The sequence below is a fragment of the Saccostrea echinata genome, unplaced genomic scaffold (genome assembly GCF_033153115.1).
Source record: "Saccostrea echinata isolate AGI-Se365-2 ecotype Australia unplaced genomic scaffold, CSIRO_AGI_Sech_v1 ptg000008l, whole genome shotgun sequence".
Lineage (NCBI taxonomy): Eukaryota > Metazoa > Mollusca > Bivalvia > Ostreida > Ostreidae > Saccostrea > Saccostrea echinata.
The window spans coordinates 7,319,108-7,344,630 of record NW_026889757.1 but is presented as its reverse complement, the minus strand read 5'-3'; the positions used below and the strand labels follow the sequence as shown (position 1 = coordinate 7,344,630).

Below are 25,523 nucleotides of genomic sequence, written 5' to 3'. Positions count from 1 at the left end.
AATTCTTATTTCAACTCATTGTTGTCAACAAGTTATTTTAAATATCATGCAGTAATTGCTATTCCACAAAGTTAACGTGAAATATTCCCACTTTTATTTTTTTTTTCTCAATAAAGTGCAATCTAGAAACCAAGATTTATTGCGGTTTCCGTTTAACTGTCTGTAGCTTAGAATATCAATTTAAAACAGGCATTATTGGAATTCATCATTATGTTTCCAATCTCGAAACTGCGCACAATATCTCAAAAATAAAAAAAAAAAATTTCTTTGATACAAGATACCTTTCAAGGATATGGTTTAATTTTTTCTCCAAGGATATTAGGTTTTGTAAGATCAAAGCTTATGATGAAATAGTCAGAAATTGAATTTTAACTGATGCGAATGAAAGATTTTGTTCGACTGAATTCTGCAATTGAATATATCCTTATGTATGCTATGTGGTGTCAGAGTTCTAACGGAATGCAATATCACTCAGGTGACAATGAAGGTATTTTTACAGAGGTAACTTGCCTAATAGCAATGGTTATACTTTTTTTTTTTTTTTTTTTTTTTTTTTTTTTTTTTTTTTTAGGAAAAGGCAATGACCTTGTTAGGAAATATAATACATGTACAATCTATCGTTCAGTCGAATGTTGACTTACGTTTCTCACAAATTGTAAGGCCATTATTTTCATCATGAATTGCCTAAGATTTTTTTTCTATTTGTCCGATCGTGACAAGGAGCACACGGTGGGTGTGACAGGTCGATAGGAGATACTTACTCCTCCATGGCACCTGATCCTACCTCTGATGTTTTAGAGGTCCGTATTTGCTTTGCTCCCAGTTTGTAATGTTGAGACGAACTTTAAAGCTTGATTATTGTTCGTTATCCTCATATTTCATCAAAGTTATCAGAGCTAGAAGATAACGTTATCTACTGTACAGAAATTCATTTTTTTTTTTCAATTTTAAACATTGACTTTTCTAAGGGGAAAACAAAGATAAATATGGATTAGTTTAAAACACTTGAGGGAACATTGTTAGAGGGTAGGATAAGATAAAACAAAATTAACTATACATTATAACAAATATTTCGATATTTAAAGATCAATTTTTTTGTAGAAAAATCAACATAATCTTTGACAAAAATAACTGCATCTTTTGAATAGAATTCAAGATTTTTATACAACATTGAAACCGAAAGCTTTTTTATTTAATATCCTATAGCATTGTATTTGCAGTGAAGCTTATTCAAACAGGTTTATTTCAAAACATGTACAGTATATATATAGAAGATTAATTGTTTCCTAAATTGATGAGATTATGTTTAACCACGGAAAATGAGAATCAGGAAATCTGCAGAGAGTGTACATACAAGAATTAGAAGAACTTCTGATTATATTTTGTAAAAAAAGAGAAATAAATTCTTTTTAGGAAAGGAACCCATATTTTGGTCAAAATGCCAATGTTGTGAATTACAAAAAAAGACACATATATTCTTAGAGTCATAAACCATTGCGTTAAATAATGTGATGGAAAGGCAATTAATTTGATGTAAAGCTTTTAAAATTATCAAACATTTTGTGGTCGGGTTAACTATACGTTAATTGTTAAACAAAACACACCATTTTATATTAAAATGTTGGGATGTACAAGTCAAAAAGGAATCAAAAAAGTGTAATATGATAAAACAGAATGATGATGAGTAAAATAAATCCAGTAATGAAGTGAGTTCAGAATCGATTTCTGATGAGGACTGTGAAAGGAGGGGGTACTTTGTCAAAAAAGTTCTATTTCCAGTGTATGTCAAGTAATACTAGTAGATTATGCAGGAATGAATAAGACAGTAAGATTGGAGGGTCGATGTCATTAACTTACACTGTACTATGGCAATCGATTCTTCTTGAACGCTTCTGACAAACAGATAATAGTTTTGAACCCGACTAACCTCTAACGAACACTGTATTCGTAGAGTGACGTAAAATTCGTGCAAAATACATAAATAGCCAATTTTCTAGAATAATGAAGTATTTGCTTTATAGTTGATAGTACAATAACGATTTAAAGCACAACTTAAATTCAAGTATTTTCAGAATGGGTGCCAGATCGGGATTGAGGTACTCAAAATATTTTAATGAATAATGACGTAGACGTGAAGTAATGTATTTTTTTATTATTGTGCCTTTAAGAGAAAAAGAGATTTATTTTGGTGTGTTCTAGCAAAATAGCATTTTTAAATGATTTCTTCCGGCACAAATATGTAATCTGACTTGCAAGGATTACGAATCGCCTTATTTTGCACACCGTAAATATCAGTTTTGAGCAATATTCAGTCTAATTATCAATTTTGGCCCAGATTATTGGCTTTAAGAACAGTATTGGAAAGGAAACTAAAAGAAAACTGAATGTCTTTTAATTACCTTATGTGGGATGAAATATGAACTGTGAAAATAAGCTATATTAATGTTGTTTTCAGATACAAAAGAATGTCTTCTATTCAAACAAATTTAAAGGTCAGGGTATCATTGAGGCCATGATGACAAATAACAAAATATTCGAAGCATAACCTTTGAAATCAGTGCAATACAATGTAGGTATGTCATGATGGTGTGTAAGAAATCTACATATTATTTATAACCCTATACAAATTAACTGGGTTAGACAACAGGCAAATTTCCAAACAATAGGAATACTGAAAAGTCAAGGTAACATACTGAATAAATTAAGGTAATTCAGACGTGGCTTCCTACTTCAGAAGAACTCCATTAGACATGAAAAAGAACACGAGAAATGGATCCACCGATTATCAAAGGTATCTACAGCAAAATATCTTTGAATACCATATAATATTGGGTCATAATTGAGTCATAATTTGTATCATGCGAATGGGCTACATTACATATTTTAAAAATCATTTTAGTTTAAGAAGAATGATATGGCCCAGTTTGGCCTATTTTTCATAATACTTATTAAAGAAGAAGTTCTTATGAAAAACATAATTATAATAAAGCATTACACATTTTAAAGTACTACATCGTTATGCCAATTACTATTTTAAAAAAAAATGTGGTTAAAAATATACAGAGAGAGAAAAAAAAATTAGGAGCTTGACAAAGTTCTATTAGAACAAAGCTCATCAGAAGAATTAAAGAGAAACTCTTCTTTGAATGGCAGTGAGAGCTACAAACTATTCTATCTGAACAATTTACAACTTTAAAGGGATACTTAAAAGGATACCAATGTCTGTTCTTTTCAGCAAACCTGGGCCAAAGTCATAAATAAACTTATTTGAATGAAAAAAAATTGCCACAAAGATCCTAGGGTGAAGGGAATTTAAATTTGTTCACACGAAGGAACATGTCTCTCTCAAGGGGAGATAATTAAGAATTAGTGTAATGACATCCTTTTAAAATCTTCTCAAAAACACTTTGCAAGAAAAGATGAAACTTTTGTGATAGCATCATTACCTAGTATAAGTTCAAATTTATTAAAATCATGACCACTTGGGAGTAAGATGGGGTCAGATCAGGATATCAAAGTTATACATAGGGGTATTTTAGCAAAATCTTTAAATTATTCCTCTCAAGAATAGCAAAGCCGTGATAAGTCAGAATAATATAGAAGTGTCCTCAGATAGCGTAGATTCAAGTTTGTTCAAATCATGACTCCCAAGTGGTAAGGTGGGGTTGCAACAGAGAATCAAATTCATACGTAGGAATATTTTTTTTTATAAAATATATTATATATAATTTGATATAATTTATTTTAAAATCTTCTTTTCAAGAACAACAGAGCAATGTTTAATCATATTTATATGGAAGCATCCTTAGGTAGTGTAGATTTAAGTTTGTTCAAATCAGGCCTGCCCGTGGGTAGGGTGGGCCGCAATAGAAGATCAAACTTTTACTTAAGAATATATAGAAAAACAAGATGTGTTTGTGAAACACTGATGCCCCCGTATGGCAACTTATGGTGAAGGTTAAAGTTTCTCAAATGCAAGTCAAAATCCATACCAAAAGATAAAAAATGTTGGTACCCAAAGAAAAGTCTTGTCTCGAGGAATATACCTGTGAAATTTGAAAGACTTAGCTGCAACTGTTCAAAAGTTATGGCGAAGGTTTAAGTTTTTTAAAAGTAAGTAAAACGTCAAGGTCAAGGTCAAAGTGGTTGGTATCCAAAGGAAGGTCTTGTCACAAGGATTACATAGGTGAAGTATGAAAGCCCTAGCACCAACCATTCAAAGGTATGACAAGGTTAAAGTTTTTCAAAGGTAGGTCAAACTCCTAGGTCAAGGTCAAAGGGTCAAAGTGGTTGGTATACAAAGGAAGGTCTTGTCACAAGGATTACATATGTAGAGTATGAAAGCCCTAGCTCCAACCATTCAAAAGTTATGGCCAAGGTTAAAGTTTTTCAAAAGTAGGTCAAACTCCTAGGTCAAGGTCAAATGGTCAAAAAGGTTGATATCCAGAGGAAGGTCTTGTCACAAGAAATACACATGTGAAGTTTGAAACCCCAAGCAGTAACTGTTCAAAAGTTATGGCCAAGGTCAAAGTTTTTCAAAAGTAGGTCAAACTCCAAGGTCAAGGTCAAAAGGTCAAAGTTGTTGGTATCCAAAGAAAGGCCTTGTCACAAAGAATACACATGTGAAGTTTGAAACCCCAAGCACCAACTGTTCAGAAGTTATGGCCAAGGTTAAAGTCTCATAAAATTTTGCAAAAGTGGGTCAAACTCCAAGGTCTAGGTCAAAAGGTCAAATATGATGGTACCCAAAGAAAGGTCTTGTCACAAGGAATACACATGTGAAATATGAAAGTCATAACTCTAACCAATCAAAAGTTATGGGCAAGGTTAAAGTTGACAACAGACAGGCAGACAAACAGACCAACGGACAAACAGACAGACAGGACAAAAACAATATACCCCCGGGATCTTTCGATCCAGGGGCATAATAAAAATCTTTTTCTTAAGAACAACATTTAACCATGATAAGTCATACTAATAAGGAAGCATCCTTGGGTAGTGTAGATTCAAGTTGAATCACTTGAATTACAACAAGAAAACATTGATGTAACCATCAATTGTCGCCCGGGAAATAATTAAAGTAAACAATGGAAATGAGTCTTGAACATCAAACCGCTTCGATATGTGTGAAAAAGGCATGCGTCTAAATGATGGAGACGATAGTCGAAAATATTTTGAAAACTTATAGTCGGATGAAAATCGAACAAAAACGATACCCTTTTAAACTGTATCAATTCCTCAAGTAAATGTTGGCTGCATAAAATATAAATTGACACCAGACACATGCATCACCTATTTTCAAAAATGTCTTTCACTTTAAGAATATAAAACACGAACTGTGTAAAGTACGTTAAGTAAAATTCGATGTTCTAAAAAAGGGGACCTGTCGTTTTTTCGATAGTAAATGATAAGCAACTTTATATATTAAATATGAAAAACATATATTTTTACAGATTCTCTTTATGGAAGTAAATATATTGTGTATCTCGAAATTTATAAAGGGAAAGAACATTCTCATTAACAATCTTTTTAATGTTTAGAAAACCTTTAATTCTGAATAACTTCTCCCACCTCAATCCCCATATACCAACACTTAAACTTATATGTATAGAGCAGCCCGGTCCTCCGGGCTGCAATAAAAATATGTAAAGAACAGTGTATAAACACAGTATACTGTAGAGAATTAAAGACGGGCGGTTGCAATGAAACTAGGAAGAACAGAAAACTGTGAAAACGATTTCTTGTTTTTTATATTATGTCGTAGACATAAGTTCATTAAATTTAACAACAATTTGGTTAAACAACATCTCTTGATTAAAAAAAAATTAAAAAAAAACGTTCATTCATTTCATAAAGTGCATTTTACCGTGGATAATGAGACTCATCCTGAGCTATTGCTAGCAGCAGTGGGACCCCAGAGAATGCAATTTTCATAGCCATTTATAAACAAAATCATAAGGGAAAAATATATGAAATACAAATGAAATGTCGCTTTATTTTTATTTATATATTTATTATCATTTATTTATTTACTATTATTTATTCATTTATATTTATTTTATTTTAATTATTTATTTATTATGGCAGACGATTTTAGTTATCTTCCTAACATGTCGTGTCTCAATCTTGTCTCATCATCCTAGGACTCGAATTCATAAACACGAGAAAAATAATTATTTTGTTTTGTGTTGTTTTTTTTTTCAGTTTTCACCATTGTTAAAGAATTAATATGAATAACATTTGCATGTAGTTTGATAGTTGATTTTTTTTAATGCGTGTTTTCCGTTTACACATGGTAGGTTCATTGAAACGTGATATCAAGGGAATATTAAACGTAATTAATGCATTTCTGTTCCGAGAATATGAAACTAATCAATTTTTTTTAATCATTATAATCGGGGGAATTACAGACGCGCAATGAAAAGATTTCAGTCAAAATAAATTTAATGACTATTGACAGCTACGTCTTATAATTAAAGTTATGACGTTCTTTAATTGTAACTTTAGATAAATTCTACCATCTTGTTTTCGATATTATTCGAATTTCAGAGGGAGGACAGGCACTTGCTTACCTAACTCGACATGATAATACGCAATGACAGTTTCTAAAGAGGTCCTCAAATCTGTTGACGTCGTTAAAGAATTACGTTCTATTTATAGACTTATTTCAAAATATAAACAAATTAAGGATAAATAACACAGACAATTTTTTTTTCAGAAATGAGCTATAAATCCAATAGATTAATGTTCATATGGATAACTTGAATAATGTTTGCCACATTAAATGTAGAAATATCGTAAGATTTTGTAATAATATACAGAAAATGACACAAAGTCGCATATCTTAACACCATCGAATCGATCAAAAACAAAAGAAAAAAAAAATCGGACCCCCGGATAATCCAAAGGTGGGATCCCGTTCCATGGAGGAATAAGCCTCCCCTATGGAGCGGTCACGCCCGCCGTGGGTTCTGTGTATTGATCATGTACACGGAACATTCCGTTGTCAAATTGAGAATTTAAAGAGGCTGGGGGGTTGTGGCCATTTTTAGACTATATTGATCTTTAGAAGAAGAGCTCCATATGAAGATATAGAAAATGATCAAATTTTAAAACTAAAATTTTTGAAATTTTTCTTTGCCAAATGATAGTTGACAGCTTAAGATATCATATCTAAAAAATTAAGTTAAATCTGGTGGTTAATTTGTTGACCCCCCAGCCTCCTTAAAAAAGGCCTAACAAATCAGCCAATATACTACTAAATTATCGGTTGTATTTTTTAACAAGGTCATTATAACGACCATAGAATTTACGAGGTGCTGGTTTTAAAGCCCTTGAAATCCCTGTAACATCGACTTATCTCTCAGTAGCTGCCTCAATTTTAATACTCTTGAGTATCGACTAAGTTGGGAGACGTAAACATCATTTGATATAGCCAATGGTTTTATTTGCTTCAGGGTACATATTTGTTGAAACATTATTTGGAAGTGATATGGATGTTAAATGAATATACATTTTGACAAATATGTGATGACAGTATTAAGATTGATGGTTCTAGAGATAAGCACCATTACCAAGAAAATATTGATCTAGCTACCTTTTCATTCATCTTTATTATCTTTTATTGTATGTCAGTAAACTTGTATTTGCCTTTTGCTTCTCATGGAATTAGTGACAAGTTGCTATTTTTTCAAGTTAAATTCCTGGTAAATATTGATAAGAATACCTGATAAGTATCTTTGTTTTTTTTTGTTTTTTTATTTTCAAAGAAGAATCATGCAGGAACTATATGTAAATCATCTTGGTTTACGATCACTGAAAAATGTTTTTCGTTTTGTGCACATCTGAAAATGATGAACACAACATTCAGATCTTAAAGTAGGAACACATTTTTTCTAAACCCTCCACGTGGTCATTGTTCTACTCTTTAATTTGTTAAAATTGATATTGAATGGATCAGTGCTACTACTATGTCAAAATATAAAGATTCAAACATTATGTTGACTTTAAATTGAGTAATGAATTTGAAAATACATGGAGGATATTCAATGTTTTGTAGTTGGATATGGACTTAATTTCAAGAATGGGACATGATTTTTTTTTATATTTTCACGAGTGCAAAGCGTGAGTGAAAATATAAAAAAAAAATCCCCTCTTACGAGTTAAACAAATTCCATGTCCCAACTAAAAAAATACTGAATTTTCTGTTTATTACATTTTCTTTGATTTTTCCCATGCCACTGTCTTTTCGTAACATAGTGTCATAGGCTGTGACGTCAGAGTTGAGCGGGTGAGATCTCATAACCTAGCGATTCTAAGATTGAAAAACATTGCAAACATGGCTTTCAAAAACATAAATGTATGTGGTGAATTTTGGTACTTTAAATCTCTGTCAGGGTGGTTTATTTACTTAATCTTACAGACCAGGGAGTATTTTTTTTTTTTACAACATTCTGATATTCGTTCATATTATTCTTTCATACTGTGACAAAGTTTCACTTTGATATTCCTCTGCACTGTGACAAAATATAATTTTTTTTAATAAATAAATTACATGTATAGTATTTCACTGTTGAAAATTTAATAAATATTTTTATTGGTAAACTATAACTGAATGTAAGTTTATTCAAAGTAATTTTATAATCCTAATTATGACTTATGACTAATAAAATGTGAAGATAACGAACAGTGGCCAATCTCATAAATCAAGTAAACAAAACTAACGGTGAACAGGAAAAAAAACACGAAAAGATAGAATATATTTTGGATTTAGAGTATGCTAAAGTATGGATTTACTAACAACTCGTTCTTCACATAGTCTGGGTTTTTTTTCATTAGTACATAACAAGTTCACAAATAAAACTAAACTGAAACATTTATGTCATAGTAATAAATAAATGAAATTTAAAAAAAAAAATGTTTCATGGCAAGTGGTCTGACACTTCTGTTTCATATATGCTGGCTATTTTACTAATGAAATACAATAATTGCAAACTAACAACAAAACTTCATGATAAACGTAATGACTTCAACATTCCTATCGTCAACTTCCCTTATTTTCGTAGCAAGATAATCATAGCATTATCACCTGCATGTGGAGTTTTTTTTGTCTCCCAGTTGATTCAATACGCAGGGTATGTTCTAAATACGAACAATTTCTAAAACGAGGCAAGTATTGACAAATAAGTTAATACAAGGATATCAAAGCTTCGTTTAGAATCAAAATTTCCCAAATCTATAGTCGATTCAATGACCACCATGTTAGCAAATGCAATCTATCGTTAAGGAGGGATTCTTGTCTGGTTTCTGACTAGACGAAATATTCCAAGTATATATGCTTGTATGTCTTATAAACACAGCTGTAATGTATTTAAAAGATCATATTTTTCTTTACTCATCATAATCGTACAATTTTAAATAGAAATGGTAAACTGATTGTGAAATCCATAAGGGACTATATTTTTGGTGCAACTGCGGCGTATAAAAAATATCTCCTTTTCTGCCTATCAAAATCACTTACAGAACATTACATGTGGTTGATTTTTTAAATTCAAAGACTTTAAAAATTTTGATATGTAACTAAAATTATAAATAATGCCCTAAAGTTTTAAAACATAGCAAATAAAAATGATTTTCTAAACAAACTACAATCTTGTTAGCTTTTGAAAGCCTCCAACCTTTAAGCAGATTTGAGCAAAAAACCAGTAAAAAGTGTTTTTTTCTCTCTTACTAAACGGTCAAAGCTTTTTGTTTTTGTATCATTTTGTATATTTATATGACTACTTTACCATATGTAAAAATGAGAAATATTTAAATATAATTAGTAATAAAAAATTACTAATATATCCTAAAAATTAAGAAAAACAGAGGAAATCCGGATTAGCCAATATCTATTTAAGTTAAATAATGTCAATTAATCTGGTAGAATCGTCTGATAGACCCGATATGGTAACATCTTTTCGTGCAAAAAGAAAAACATTTTATCTTTTGAAATAGAAGTAGGCATCACATGATTAGCAACAGTAATTTTTTACTCTAAATGTCAAGGAAAAAGATAATGACCTTGACCTGACCTTGTTTCTAAAATAAAACGGTCAAATTTAATCTAACTGATACCATCACTTAGTGATATTGTCTTCTTGAAATCTATGAAAATTTCATTAATTTTTAAATAGAAGAAATATGAGTTGAATAAGAGAAGAATCCCTCCTTAAGTCGATTGTTGACTAATGTTTTACATACAAATTGTAAGACCCTTATTTTCACAGTTAATTGTCTATTGATTTCTCCGTTTGCCAAATCATGACAAGGAGCACACGGCGGGTGTGACTGATAGACAGGGGATGCTTACTCCTCCATGGCACCTGATCCTACCTTTGATATTTTTATAGGTCCGTGTTTGCTCTGCTCAAAATTTGTATTTTTCTGATGGACTTTTGATCTTGATTACTTTTCGTTCATATTCCATCTAAATGGATATACGAAAGACACAGCCAGTGTCAGCATCGAACAAAACTGTAAATGATAAGGAAAATGTCATCATTTAGAAATTAAAGAAAAAAGTTTTATCTTTTTGTTGTTGTTGTTGTAATAGACCCACAAAATGTAGTTTGACATCTCTATATTGTGAGAAGGATTAGATTTTCTGTTTGTTTGATTTCTTCCTACATACAGTTTTGAGGATAAAGAACATCAATATCGATATCTGTGGTGTCATTCTCAAGATTGTTAACCAAACTAAGCCACCATGCTTCTGCCAATTAGTGTCAAATGCCATGTGGATTAAACCTTGCAGTATGCCAAATATTAAAATCTGTCAGTGAACATGAATTATACCTTGTAAGGCATGTTTGCGTCAAAATTCCAGAAATGTTTGTTGATTATAATTATAGTTTATTTAGTTTACTTATATAAAAAGTCGATCAATGAATTTAAATCTGAGGAAAAAAATCAAAATAATTAAAACTAAAATCACACCCCCCCCCCCCCAAAAATGAAATCAATTTTAATGTGGTGAAGAATCAAACTGCTGTTGTTATTTGTCCCTATATCATTATTTGATTTTTTTTAATCTTTATGTGACATCGATCTTTACCTTATATAAAGACATTCACTTTTATTTTATAAGAAGTTTTCGCTGTCCGTCTTGCAGATTCAAAATTATCTCAAAGGAAGGGTTTTGTATAGAAAATTAGGTAGTCAGACATGCAAACATCCATAATGTGGACTCTTAATTACAAGTAAATGGATCAGTAATCTTCATGCAACTATTCCGTAGTCTAAAGAAAGATGTTTAAGTCATTACAAGAATACATTTCCCCAACATTTCTGTTCGGATTCTATCGATTTTTTCCCTTTCCGTTTCTGAGAATATTTAGGATCCAGAACTGATGGCTTGCTTTCGTGAGTCCATACAGCGTAATTACTTGATATCGTGAACATACATGTGTTTTGTATGGAATCAAAGAAGTACAAGTCAGTGAACTGTCAGTTAGTCGATAAACATGAGATAATGGGGAAATACTTAGGTGATATCAGCACCAAGATATATGAGCTTATCACGACACTCAGGACTCTTAAACTTCAATAAACACCTCTTTGATTATCGGAAATATGAATTCTTAGACATGTTTTGACTGTAAACAAGTACAGTCTCTTTGCTAACAGTAATAGTATATTAATGTATATATACTTATAGTATGGACAAAATTGACCTTGTTTGAAATGTACTTTTATATTGATTGTCTTGATATTGGTATAACCTATTCTTTGTTTTTCTTTCAATTGTGTTAACACTAATGTTCCAATAAGGACACCCCCATGTTTGGTGGTAATCGAATAGCAAGTTTTCTGAGAAACTGAATAGGAACCAAAGTAGTTGCATAATTAAGAACAATAATATTATTGCTATTAGTTGAATAAACAGCAACCCGACAAAATGTTATCCGGAATGGAGGGGGGGGGGGGGTACTTGAATACGTTTAGATAAAAATAAGATTGGACAGAACGGAAGAACAAAAATTTTGTTAAGAATTTGGAAGAAAATATTAGAGACTGTCAAGGGATACACTTAATACACTCATTTTAACTATGATGTTTTTGTGGCACACACAAAAAATAAAAACAAATTTACTACTGTGAAATCACTCATTTTCGTGGGGGGGGGGGGGGGGGTCGTTGTTTTCGAGGTAGAAAGAAACCCACAAATTCATTACCATAACGAAATGTAAATTCCATTTATATATCTACGCATCAATTCTTCATCCATGAAATCAATTTCTCATTAAACCCATATTTTTTCCTCATACCTCGAAAATTTGACCCCACAAAAATATGTGATTTTATAGTATACTGAAAGAAGAAGTTTTTTCCCCCTACATGCAAGTTAACTTTTAACGAATTTTATTAACACACACGAGAGTAATGAAAAATAAAAAATAATATCAAAAGACATATTTTTGTTGAAAATGAACATACTGTATCTAGATGTGATATCTTACACGCAAAATGCAAAGAATTTGCTAACTTGATAATTATCAACGTACAAGGTAAAAAAGACAGTTCACATGGGATTTATATAAATGTGTTGACGAACAAGTACTTAATGTTGACATGCTGGAGAACTATGCCAACTTGAACTTTGCGTCAACATAAAAGTTATTCTTTCATATGTAGGATGATTATGTCAACATGCAAAATACTTCATGGTTTTCTTGGGCAACATAATACATCACAATAAGAAATAGAAAAAAAAAATGAGCGGGTTAAAATGCTGCATTACACATTGTACATACATATATGTTGATATTCTTAATTGTTGGCTAATTAATGAACTTTAAAAACACAGTGATGACATATTTAAATTTCACAAATATTGTGACATATTTTCACCTTGTTTGCCAGTTTTCTCCAAAAAGCATTGAATATCGATTATATCTGGGATTTTCACATAGTTCTCTAGCATGTTTACAAATTTTAGTTGCATGTCGACGTAATTTAAGTTGCTTATCAACACAGATAAGCTGCACGACAATATACATTCATGTAACTTGATACCGACAAATCTATTCTGCACGTTAATATAAATAGCTTTCACGTTCACTTAATTATCTTGCATTATGACACATCTTGCAATTAAGATGTCACATCTTAGCACAATTCAATTCGCTCTTTTTTAAAGGATATATATTTTAAAATGCTATTTTGTAAATTTAAGTTGCGTGGTAACATAAATAAATTGCATGTTTAAACATCTTGCTTGTTAACATAATTAGAAACTTTAGAGGTAGAAAAATGAAAGCATTATCAAGCATTATTTACCACTGTACTTCGTGTCTTATGTGTGTAAGTTTTTTTAATGTCATTTGTCTGCAAGGAATAGCGATTGTTTCATGCTTGGATTGACCGCACACAAGAACAAAAATGCAAGTTTGGTTTTTAGTTACGATTTATATGCTATCAAAAGAAGTATTGTAACATATTTAGTAGTATTTGATTGCTTCTTATAAGTCATTGGTCAAAAAGTCACGGAACTTGAAGGTTATTTCTTTGTAGTTAAGTTCTTGACCGACTTTACTCTGGATATTGGATTTTTTATCCAAAAAAAAAACACGACGGCATAATAAAATTAAGAAGACTTAAGAATCTTGGATTGAATTAAAAATAATTTCTCGGCTCTTTTTTTTTTTTTTTAATTTTGTTATTGGGTGTTAAAGGATAAGTGATATAAGAAATACCAACAGTTTACGCTTTTTTATAAACCGCCTCGCGATTTATAAAGCGTAAACTGCCCCAATCCAGGTCATATAGTATAACTTGGGTAGCTATTATATTCATTCCTTAAATATTTTCATTCCTGTTAATACATAGACACCCGAGTGATACTGGGTACAAAATTTATTTTCATATCAAATGCATCTTTCAAGTATGAGACAAAGAAAACCTCAATACAATCAATTATATTGATACCTTTTACTGTAATTTTATTTACCAGGCAAAGAACCGCATTCGGTGTCAAATAATGAATAGACCCCACTCTTCCCTTGACAATAATGATGGGGAGTATTAAGAAATTATCTGCCACGGGGGACCACGGCAATCAGGCAAATAATTCCTTCTCCGTGGCAAAAAAAGCTCTTCTTCTGAGTTTTATTGTTAATCAATAAGAAAAAAGTGAGAACTACTGTCTTACATACAATAAATCTGGACAGACATGAGACAGCTTCGTTTTACTCATTATTTTGAGAACCATTTGATAGAGACATTGAATGTTTCCGGAAGAAAGAAATTAACATAAAAGGACAATAACCATTTAATGAACAAGTACGCAGTTTCAGTCATATTTTACGTTTCCGTGTATGTTTGTTTTCAGTTGAAAAATTCCGTTAAAAGAATAAGGTACAATATTCCACCATAAGAAAGGAACAAACTATTTTCTTTACAATTTCTAAAACTGCTTTAAACGTCACAATTTTTAATAAAAATGAAATTCGGGAACTTTTTATTCTGTTTCTTAAAATTTTGAATGAATTCGGTCAAGTAACGAAATTAATGTTTTATGAATTTGGCAAGGTATTTCAAGAGGAAAAATAAAACCAAATATCAAATGTCTTCAAAGGACTTTGATCTCTCTCTGATCAGGGTACTGTAACAAGACATATAAAGCATGGTGACAAGATATTTATCGATAAAGTATTCCCTATGTGTACTTCAAACTGACATTTTTAAGAATGTCTGATTTTTCTTATCTCATAAAAAGAGAATATTTGTTTTAGAAGGAAATGTGTTATTGATTTTTCCGTTCCCAAAGATATTCATTTCGTGTCCGGGGATACAAACACACACACACCCACTCACCCTCACACACACACGCACTCTCTCTCTCTAAAAAGTTTTCATGGCAATTTTGCTGGATCCACATCCAAAAATATAAGGACACAATATTCATTTGTATATGGGTATGCAAGACAATGTACGTATGAGTGTAGACCAAACTAGCTATAGGAATGACAAATGGGTATGTGTGTGGTAAATAAAATGATTCGTGTTCCAAGATACAAAAGCCACTTTATTAATATTCCCATGATAAATATGTATGCAATGAACAACATCATTTTATTAAATACTCCCCTCCCATCCCAATCTACAAGAATGTAGAAACTTACGCAAGTTAGTCTGCAACGAAAGATATACAACACTCAATTACTGTAACCGTCATTGCGTAACGAGAATGTTTTCGTCAGGACCGATGCGTTGACGCACATCCTGGATAAAAATCACGTGAATTATTGACCAATCATTAATACTAGCTGTATTTGTAATGCTTGATTTCAAAAGGAAATTATTATTGACCGGTTCAAAATTTCTTTTAAAAAATTACCAAACCTTGTTTGACTAGCTGCGTTGGCTCAAATAATGTATTTTTTACGTGTATTTGTAAGAGAAGTCGATGGTTATATTTCGTAATTTGAGTAAACATTTTTATGCAATTACAAAAAAATCTGTGAAACAGCTCAATTTACATCAAAGTAAGTAAGATAGGACCTAGTAAATATGAATATATAAGCAAATGGTTAAATAAAATCAAAAAACATAAATAGGAAGATCAAGACATTTGTCAGAATAGATACAGAGTTTAGGATGTACATTAAAGAATCGAATTAGATGATTATAAAAAGGTAAAATGCATCTATCATTTCGTTTTCAGTGAAATAGAAGTAATTAAAAAATGAGACTACATATGAACAATATGTTATAGTTCCAGCTGACAAAGCTTGTAACAATATGGCAGTTGTTGTAAGGTTCATTATTACAACTGCATCAGAAGATGGTTTTAATTCCACATCCGGTAATTCAACGCAAAGTTCCCTATTAAAGGATGCAATTCTTCAAATCACATTTCATTTTACCTGTAATAGATTCCACAGCTTCATAAGATCCTTACAAAGATACATTGGAGGATCCAGTAAATGTTCAACGAAGCTTATCCTGGAAAAGAATTCAAAACGAAAACTATTTGGAAATGACCTATTAATAAAGTTATCATTGATTGATTGATTGGATGTTGTTTCACGTCTCATTCGAGAATTTTTCACTCATATAGAACGGTCACCATATATTGGAGAAGGGCTTCAAATTCAGACCTATACTCGGCACTCAAAGCCATTGAGCAGTGAGGTTTCTTTATCGTGCCAACGCCTACCGTGACACAGGACCTCGGTTTTCAAGGTATCATCCGAAAGACCCGTGACTTTTACTTCTCTTGCCGGGCGCATGGCAAAGGAACAGTGTATACGTCTTAGGTCTGACGCGGCGAGGCGAACGAGAATCGAACCCGGACCTCACGACCAATAACGTTATGAAAACAATATATAATGAGTAAATTTGTGTTTGCACTCTCATTCTTGCTACAGAAATACCAGGTCAGAAGAGAAAATCTTTTGAATTCAGGATCTAAATATCGGAGTCATGAGTGTTTACAGGTGTAAGAACACAACTTTAAGATTGCCAGGTGATCATAATTACTTGATGCCGAAATGCAAGGTTGCGACAGAAGGTTTTTGTCTTGGTATCAAGATTAATATCTATCGAACATAAGGTTTCATTTTTTGCAATTAATTTATGTTTTGAGGATGCTCCGCTTTGTGGTTTCCATGTTATTATAAAGTTCTCCTAGACAAATATAAAATAATTCGTTTAGAATCACAATTCATTTTAAAGGAATCTATCATCAACAGCTGAATGTGAAATGTGAAAAAACAAAAAAAAAAAAAAAAACAAAAACAAAAAAAAATTAACAACATTTTTAATCAATATTCTTCACCATACTTGTTTGCAATTTTCCCCAGCAAAAAAGTTTAATTTATTTCACTAATGTCTTTCAATACTTTAGGTATGCTTTTAATGAATACTCAGTAAGGGTCAAATAAGAGAAGAAACTGAAGTCGTTCAAGCCATTCAATGTACTCTGGAGAATATGTCTAGTCCAAAGACAACTATCACTTGTAGTCTGCTGTTCAACCTTTGTTGTATATAAATAGAATACGAATTGAGTTACAGAAAAAGGAAACTTAACAAGTTTTAAAGAATTAATATTTATAAAAATTCATAAATGTTCTTTTTTTAAGATAACAAGTGCGCTTAAAGGAGTACGCCGAGTTCAATATCCCATATTTTATACATGTACGATAGATATGGCATGTCAAACGTTGCAATATTCGACCTTTTGCATTTGCATTGTATAATTTTCCATTTGCATTGTATAATTTTTATTTGTATTGTATAATTCTCTATTTGTATTGTAAAAATTTTCATTTGTATTGTATAATTTTTATTTGTATTCTATAATTTTCTATTTGTATTGTATAATTTTCATTTGTATTGTATAATTTTTATTTGTATTGTATAATTTTCCATTTGCATTGTATAATTTCTTATTTGTATTGTAAAATTTCTTATTTGTATGCGATAATTTTTCATTTGTAATGTATCCGCGGACTGTTTATTTGTTTCGTTACGAAGGATTTCATTGGTCAAGTTTCAGCCTGTATCGGGTTGAAGATGTTCCGGATGCTCAAAGCAAACTGGGCTCATATGTATTTGCTTGATTGATTGATTGATTATTGTTTAACGCCGAGTCGGCAATATTTCAGCCATATTTCGTGCATGTTAGACGGTCATTGGATTCTAAAAAGGGAGCGCTGGTAGATGGCAAATAAATAATCTGTCCTTAGGAATGCTGACTGAGAAAATAAATAAATTGACCTTGAGTGGTGGTAACTACCCCCACCCCCAAAAAACTGAGTTTTGGGGTTTGGGCGGATTTTCTTCTTTTTGTTTTTCTCCTTGTCTCTGGTCATATTGGAAATAAATATTCTCTCCTGCGAGAGAATGAAAATAAATAATCGGATTCGACACCCCCCCCCCCCCCGAGAATCAAATGGTCGTCCCTTAGCATGCACCTCAAATAGAGGAGCCGAGTTTGTGTTTGTAGAGAGTGCGCGATCGGAATTGTGGGAAGGGTACCAGACTAAGTTTGTGATGGGCACCTGAGACCTTTATACAGACTAGATTTTATGACCAATGACATCCTTCGTAACGAAATAAATAAACAATCCTCGGATACAATACAAATGAAAAATTATCGCATACAAATAAGAAATTATACAATACAAATAAGAAATTATACAATGCAAATGGAAAATATAGAATACAAATGAAAAATTATACAATACAAATGATTTTTTTTACAACACAAATGGAAAATATAGAATACAAATAAACATTATACAATCCAAATGGAAAATTATAAAATCCAAATGGAAAATTATAGAATACAAATAAAAATTATACAATACAAATTGAAAATTATACAATACAAATGAAAAATTCTACAATACAAATGAAAAATTATACAATACAAATAAAAATTATACAATACAAATGGAAAGTTATACAATACAAATGGAAAAGATCGAATATTGCAACGTTTGACATGCCATAGATAGAATAGGAAATCATCGCTGATGCCATAACAACTAGACATCACAAGGCCATTGGATAAATATTTAATAAGAAAATTAATGAAATTACTGAAGGAGAGTTAAGCATGCATTGATGGTCCTATAAAGGCTCTACTTTCCCATTCTCGTTTTATTTTTAATCAGTTATTTCATTGGAGGGCCAGCGACTGCTTTCATTTGATATACATTTCATAATTGTTATTTCCTTGCCTTGAAAACATTTTTTTTTCATTTGAATTGACATTGACCATTAAGTAATAATTAGGAATGATTTACAGGAATTTATGGACATTGAGTCTATACCACCCCTACCCCCGAAAATCCATCAAATAATCATTTTGGTCTTATTTCTGGATACACACTGTACCAATAACCTTGCCTAAATGGTGATTCACAAAGTACTGGTCAGCACCTGGTCGTATTCATTTATTTATTAAAAAACCAGATTAAAATGTTTACACATATTAAAATGAATTATTGTATAACAGTAAGCTTTAAGAATTCATGATTGAAAAAATCATCTGCCCGCATTTTTCTCACACTCTCTCTGAAATATGATTAGCTTTTCATGCAGAGCAAATCAGAGGATAATATTGGTGTGAAACAAGATCCAGTCTAGAGAAGATTAATATGAGGGCTTATAATGGGACACAAAAACCACTGATTTCAACAAGAAACTGGAGACGCATTTTTATTGATGACAAGAAGCTGGAAACCAAAACCCAGAGATCAGAATTGAATTCTGGAGTCGATGGCATGGGTAACCTACAGAAAATGTACAGCTTTAACGGCCACCAAGAGTTCATATGAAATGTAGAATATGAAAAGTGACGTCAATAGTTATCAATAGTTATGGTGGATCAGTTGCCAAAGTACTGACGTCAAGAACAATGACGCAAATAGAGTATAGTCTTAGAGCAGCGGGTAACTTCTGAGTAACGTCATAGTTATACATGTCTATCATTCAAAAAGTAGAATATAAAAAACATAGGATTACAGAGAATTAAAGCACGTCAACCGCATGAAGAATTGCAAACAAGAAATTAAGGCCAAGACTTAAAGTACCGATAACTGAAAAGTACATATCTCATGCTAAGACATTCGGATTTGTGTACAGCTACGTCAATAGTAGATTTTAAAAAAGAAGAAACTTATGTCACTGGTTAAAACTACAGCTAAGTCAATAGTAGATTTGAAAGAAGAAAAAACTTATGTCACTGGTTAATACAATTATGCCAAAGATAAATTCGAGATCAACGATTGCCTAAACAAAGAAATTCAAAAGGAAAAAAGAAAAATATATATCAAAAACTGTGTAAAACAACTTTTGGGCTTCTGTATATGTATTGTGTACATTAGCAAACGAAAGTGTATCGACAAAGAGAAATAAACTTTTGTATAGGTTCAATCACAGTTGATTTGATATAAGTCACCACCAAATGAAACAAATATGAATGCAGTATATACACTATTCCCGGTATTCATTGTATCAATTTTGCTGCACAGCTTCAGATCATTGCATGTGTGCTTACGTTTGAAAAGCACGGTCTGCTTTCATATATTTCAGTGTTTTCACGCGCATGCTTCATAAGCATATTTTTGCTATATTTTTGTCTCAGTTTTCTCCATTTTTGAATATTGAACGAAGCAAAAAATTAATTACAACTCTGAAACTTAAATTGTAGATATTTGAGAAAATGCTTGAGTTTCTAATTGACGATATCTATGTAGTTCTTGGAGATCAGGTCTTCCAACAATCTGTCGGAATTCCCATGGGTAAAATTGCGACCCGTTATAAGCAGACCTATTTTTGTAATCATGTGATGCAGAATTTATTCAGAAACTTACACATGAAAAGTAGACACTTGCTGTGGCCTTCAACTCCACATTTCAATATATCGACAACGTATTATCAATTAACAATAGTTACTTTCATTCATATGTTGACTCGACATATCCATGTGAACTTGAAATAAAAGATACCACAGAGTATGACACATCTGTTTCATATTTGGATATTTTACTAGAAAAAGACGTCAATGGTAATCCCAAAACAAAACTTTATGATAAACGTGATGTCCTCAACTTTTCTATCTTAAACTTCCCTTACTTACTCGTATGTAGCAATATACCCTTATCATCTGCATATGGGGTTTATATCTCACAGTTGATTCGATATGCAAGAGCATGCTCTACTTGCTAACAATTTCGTTTCGCACGCTATTTACAAACAAGTTGATGAACCAAGAATATCAAAAGTCTCGTTTAAAGTCATAATTTGGCAAGTTCTATGGTCGATACAATGACCTTGTCAGCAAATACAATCTATCATTAAGTCGAATGCTGACTGAAGTTTTTCATACTACTAGTAATTGTGAGGCCATTATATAAGCACAGAATTTTCTACGAATTTTTTCGTTTGCCTGAAAATGACAATGAGCACACGGTGGTTGTGACCGGTCGACAGGGAATGCTTACTCCTCCATGATACCTGATCCGATCTCTGACGTTTATAGAGGTCAGAGTTTTCACTGCCCCCGACTTGTATTGTTTCAATGGAATTTTGAGGTTAATTACTGTTCATTATCTCCGTATTATTTCATTCATTCATTTTGAAGAAGGAAAATATTTATTCAAAAGAAAGGAATTTAATCCATATCTTTTAGAATTTTTTAATCATTATTTTTTTTTCAGGTTGGTGCAGATGTTCTTCTTTAAACTACATGTAGATGGAATATATTTTTTAGTCCATCCTTTGTAAGATAAATCAGTAGATAACACTATATCTAATATTTTGTTGATATAACTAGGTTCAATTGCGTACCACACCTGACAGATATTCATTTCTCCAATTGTTTTCCTAAGTACCTTCCCTGGTTTTGCTGACAACTAATTGATTTTTTTACATAGGACACATTCAATCCATACCGGATGCGGGTTAGATTTCCTAGAACAGTAAGCCTTTAAATCTGCTGATCGTATTCCGTCAGGAACAGAGAGGGGTTAAAGTCTGAAGAATAATCAGCAGAAGGATCAAGTTCCCTGCCATCAATAAATGATGAAAATTCAATCACAAAGATATATAAGACAAGGATCCGTTTACATAATCGTAAATGGCAAATGATTCTCTTTGATTTTATTCTGTTCAGGACTGCACTATCCCTTAAAGGTTAACAAGGTTAAATATAAACAAGAATTCTGTTCAGGACTGCACCATCCATGACTCAAAGGTTAACAAGGTTTAATACACAAGAATTCTTCTTAGGATCGCATCATCTCCGTCAAAAGTTTATTGTATTTAGACAAAATTAGATTTTACCAAAAAAACAACTACATATATATATATATATATATATATATATATATATATATATATATATATATATATATATATATATATATATATATATATATATATGATTCGCGCTTCACTGAAATTTTCCGACCTTTTACATTTTCGTATTTACAAATACAACAAATGTTATCTTGTTTGTCTCCTCAAAGAAATGCAAAAACAAACATAATTGGATTTTAAATATAGAGAAAATAAACTCAATACAAACTAAATCAATAAACAAAAATGTAGCCCTCCATTAATGAAATTCTTAAAAAAAAAATTTAAAAAACCCCAGGGGTTTTAAAATCTTTTTATCTCTTTTAAAAAGGTTTAAGATGTAAGTTGAAGTTTTTCAATCATAGTTTAGGGCTTTGTGCAATGATCTTAGAAATAACTTAAACAAGTAATGCATCATTTATGTTTTAAAAAGAACGTACAAGCATTGTCAGCAGAGATCTGAGAGTTAAAGGTGATTTGATTTCTACCTAGTGGTTTCATTTTGATAAACTCTAAACGTCTCAGATTTCCAGAGATTGAATCTCCACACCGCCCGCCCCTTTCCTCTGATAAGCATGAGTTTCCTGATATTGACAGGTACTGATCAATATTAACTTGTTATCGAGGCTATTTTGGCACAGGGCACACCGCCTCTCTTGCGTCATATATGTATGAATTATTGATGACGTTTTATAATACGTGTATGTTTGATCAAAGGTCTGAAAATAGATTACCGATCATAAAAACAACACGTGTCTGACCTACATGTGTTCCCTAACTATCTCAATCGCTCATAAATATATACTTTTTTTATATCCTAAAACGATAAGAGGGATTATACGTCCATGACTATAACATCTTCATCCACCGTGCTTCATCCTGTTTGAGTTACTCCAAACCTTAAATGGGAATTTATCTCACTACAACATTTATGCATATAGCAAATCTATATAAATATCTCTTAACGACTCAAGCTGGTAGAACTTAGCAATTTCGAAAGCAAAAAAATTCTTGCAATTTTTTCATACGTTTTCCAATATTGCAGACGTATTTCAGATATCAACTTTTTCCCCAATCAAAATTTCAAACATCAAGATATAATCAAAAGATGGCGATTCGATTTTAGAAATAAGCCTGGTATTATTTTCGCATCGAATTCACATCAAATTTAATAGTTCTGAGGTGCTAAATGTCTATTTTAACGTTATTTTACCAAAATTGGCATTCGCAGACTCCCACAGTCAATAATAAAGATTTAACCTACAGAAGTCCTCATTGGACGGCTCTGAATTAGCGTCCTTTAAAGTTTAAACAACAGTCACTAAAACCCCAAGGCAACCAACTCTTAGAATTGAAATGTAATTGTAAAGATTGCAGTATAATTTATAATCAATTCTAAGTGGTTGTTGAGGATGTTTATTACAGTGGTGACTGTCTCATTTCAATTTGATTTTAACAATGTATTTTAGATATAATTGAAATAAACATCATTTGGAAAATAACTTGAGTCAATTAGATGTGTTTATGAAAGCTCTGCTCCGTAAATTTTTATCCAAACTCCACTAAATCTTTTTTACAAGAATGTGAAACCTTTACTTATCACGAACATTTAAGAAGTTTAAAGGTTATTTTTTTCTCTACTTTATTAAGCTAACTTTTTTGGACCGAATACACAGATAAACAGACGGTCAGCTAATCAGAGACAGGAGGTCAGCCATTGGGTTTTTACCATATAAATAGCACAATCCATAGCTTCTGTTTTTAATTGATTGATTGATTGATGGATGGATGAATGAATTGATTGCGTCGATTTATGTCATGATTTTTTTAATGATCTAGCTGCAACCATAGTTTCTTCGATCGCCATTTCTTGGGTCTTTTCGAGAAGCTTTACCTTATTTACCGATTATAAAATTGGAATTTTCATATTGCGGATTCATATTTCTGTTCAGCCAAAAAGCAGGAAAACCTCGGCAGATGAAAGTGTGAAATCATTCAAGATGTGTTTGGGATTTTTTTTCAAAAACAAAAGCCAAAAAGGAACCAAAAAGCAGATTCACTGAATCAGTAGAATTATAAACCTCCGATACTTCATCTGCATTTTGTATTTGTGCAAGGATACAAAGCCAAAATTAACACCAACCCATCCCCCAAAAAGGAATTAAAGAGTAACATGAAAGCTTATATACAAACACCGAATCTGGATGCCAGCTACGTGTAATTTTATTGTCAAAAAAGCCAGCTAATTAATTTTTTTTCTTTTCAGGTGGAGAAAAGTCAACTATAGTCAACAAACTTCTTTACTATAAATTTCTCTTGTTCAAAGTAGGACTTCAGGATATATTAAACACAATATATTACATACAACTGTGATAAGACCCAAGATAAATTAAAGATGCGTTAGAATCTCTCTTTTTATGACAAAATGCATCTGCAAATTAAGTGGGGATATTTTCAATAGAAATTGAAAAATTTCCCCGATTTAAAACGATATGGCCCTTGACCAGCCAATTGTCTTTAAAGATAAACTATGAAAGAGGTCTGCTTAATCGATCAGTGATACATACATAGGTTAGGGAAGGGTATGCTGGTTTTGTTTGTCTTATGGAAGTGGCTGGGGACAGTATGTAATTAATTTTCAACATAAAATACTTATTACATTGGTACCTGTTTTATCATACAGGTGTATTTTTATAGGCTTGTTTATATTACTTATGTATTTGAAAATTACAATTTTATCCCGAAAAAACTAGATAAACATGATCAAATAATGTAGTTGTGTTGAGTTCTTTTGAACATGAAAATAAAATAATTCACATTGTCAAAAAAATGACCTTTTATCACAATTAAACCAAAGTTCAGTTAACTTGGTACTATCTACCAAGCCATGCCACGAATTATATAATATATAATGGTTAGACATATCGATATCAAAGTTGTGAATATTACATGTACATATTTAGTAATTACCGGCACCTGTGGTCCAATCCAATAAAGTCAGTCATAATACATAACATTTTCGACGAAGTTCTAAAATGAGTTCTTTCCAATGACACATGATGCCCTTTGACCATCATCTCTGATAGATAGTGGTTTTCATCAATGCAATTAGGAAAAATAATGCAATGACCTTACCGTTTAGAGTCTCTTGAAAACCATCAACTTCAAACACTTTCGTTCTCGAGTTATCCGTCTATCCGCCAGGAGACGACGGAAAATACAGACTTTTTCTTCTCTGATGGTGCTTGTTGCCTGTATCTGCAACAAGCTCATATAACCACGTTCGACAATTAAGTGTACTCGGGAGGGATGCGGGAGAATCGACCGTATTGCCATGCATTTTGCAAGTCAATCAGCCAATCGCATAACAGGAGACATCGAATTTCTGAAGAGCCAATAAATAAAGTGATCTCAATAAGTAATCAATAGAGCTCTTTGGTATCGTCTGCAACGGTTATCCTTAGTTATCAGAAAACGGAGAAATGGTGCGGAAATGATTTTGCTTTATTTGCATTTCAACTTGTTCTATGGATTACAGATTCATTAGCATTTTTATTTCAAAATCCAACAATGATGAATTGTGTTAAATGTGCCATTGGTATATGGGGAAAGAATGAAGTTTATAAGGAATTGATCGATACAGTTATAAACACGACATCGTTTGGTGC

At 31.8% G+C, this 25,523-nt stretch overlaps 1 protein-coding gene across 3 annotated transcripts in view; it reads right to left on the bottom strand.

Moving 5' to 3' along the window:
• The window catches only part of LOC133181003 (uncharacterized), a 38,602-nt gene extending 13,451 nt beyond the window's left edge, over positions 1 to 25,151 (bottom strand). For 2 of the 3 annotated variants that reach the window (XM_061315505.1, XM_061315507.1), the window contains exon 1: positions 24,991 to 25,151. The gene's annotated coding sequence lies outside the window, so the exon portion shown is untranslated. Of the gene's footprint in view, positions 1 to 15,908; positions 15,988 to 24,990 lie in introns of all 3 variants that reach the window. The other variant, XM_061315506.1, reaches the window with a different exon arrangement.
• Between the last annotated feature and the right edge of the window lie 372 nt (positions 25,152 to 25,523).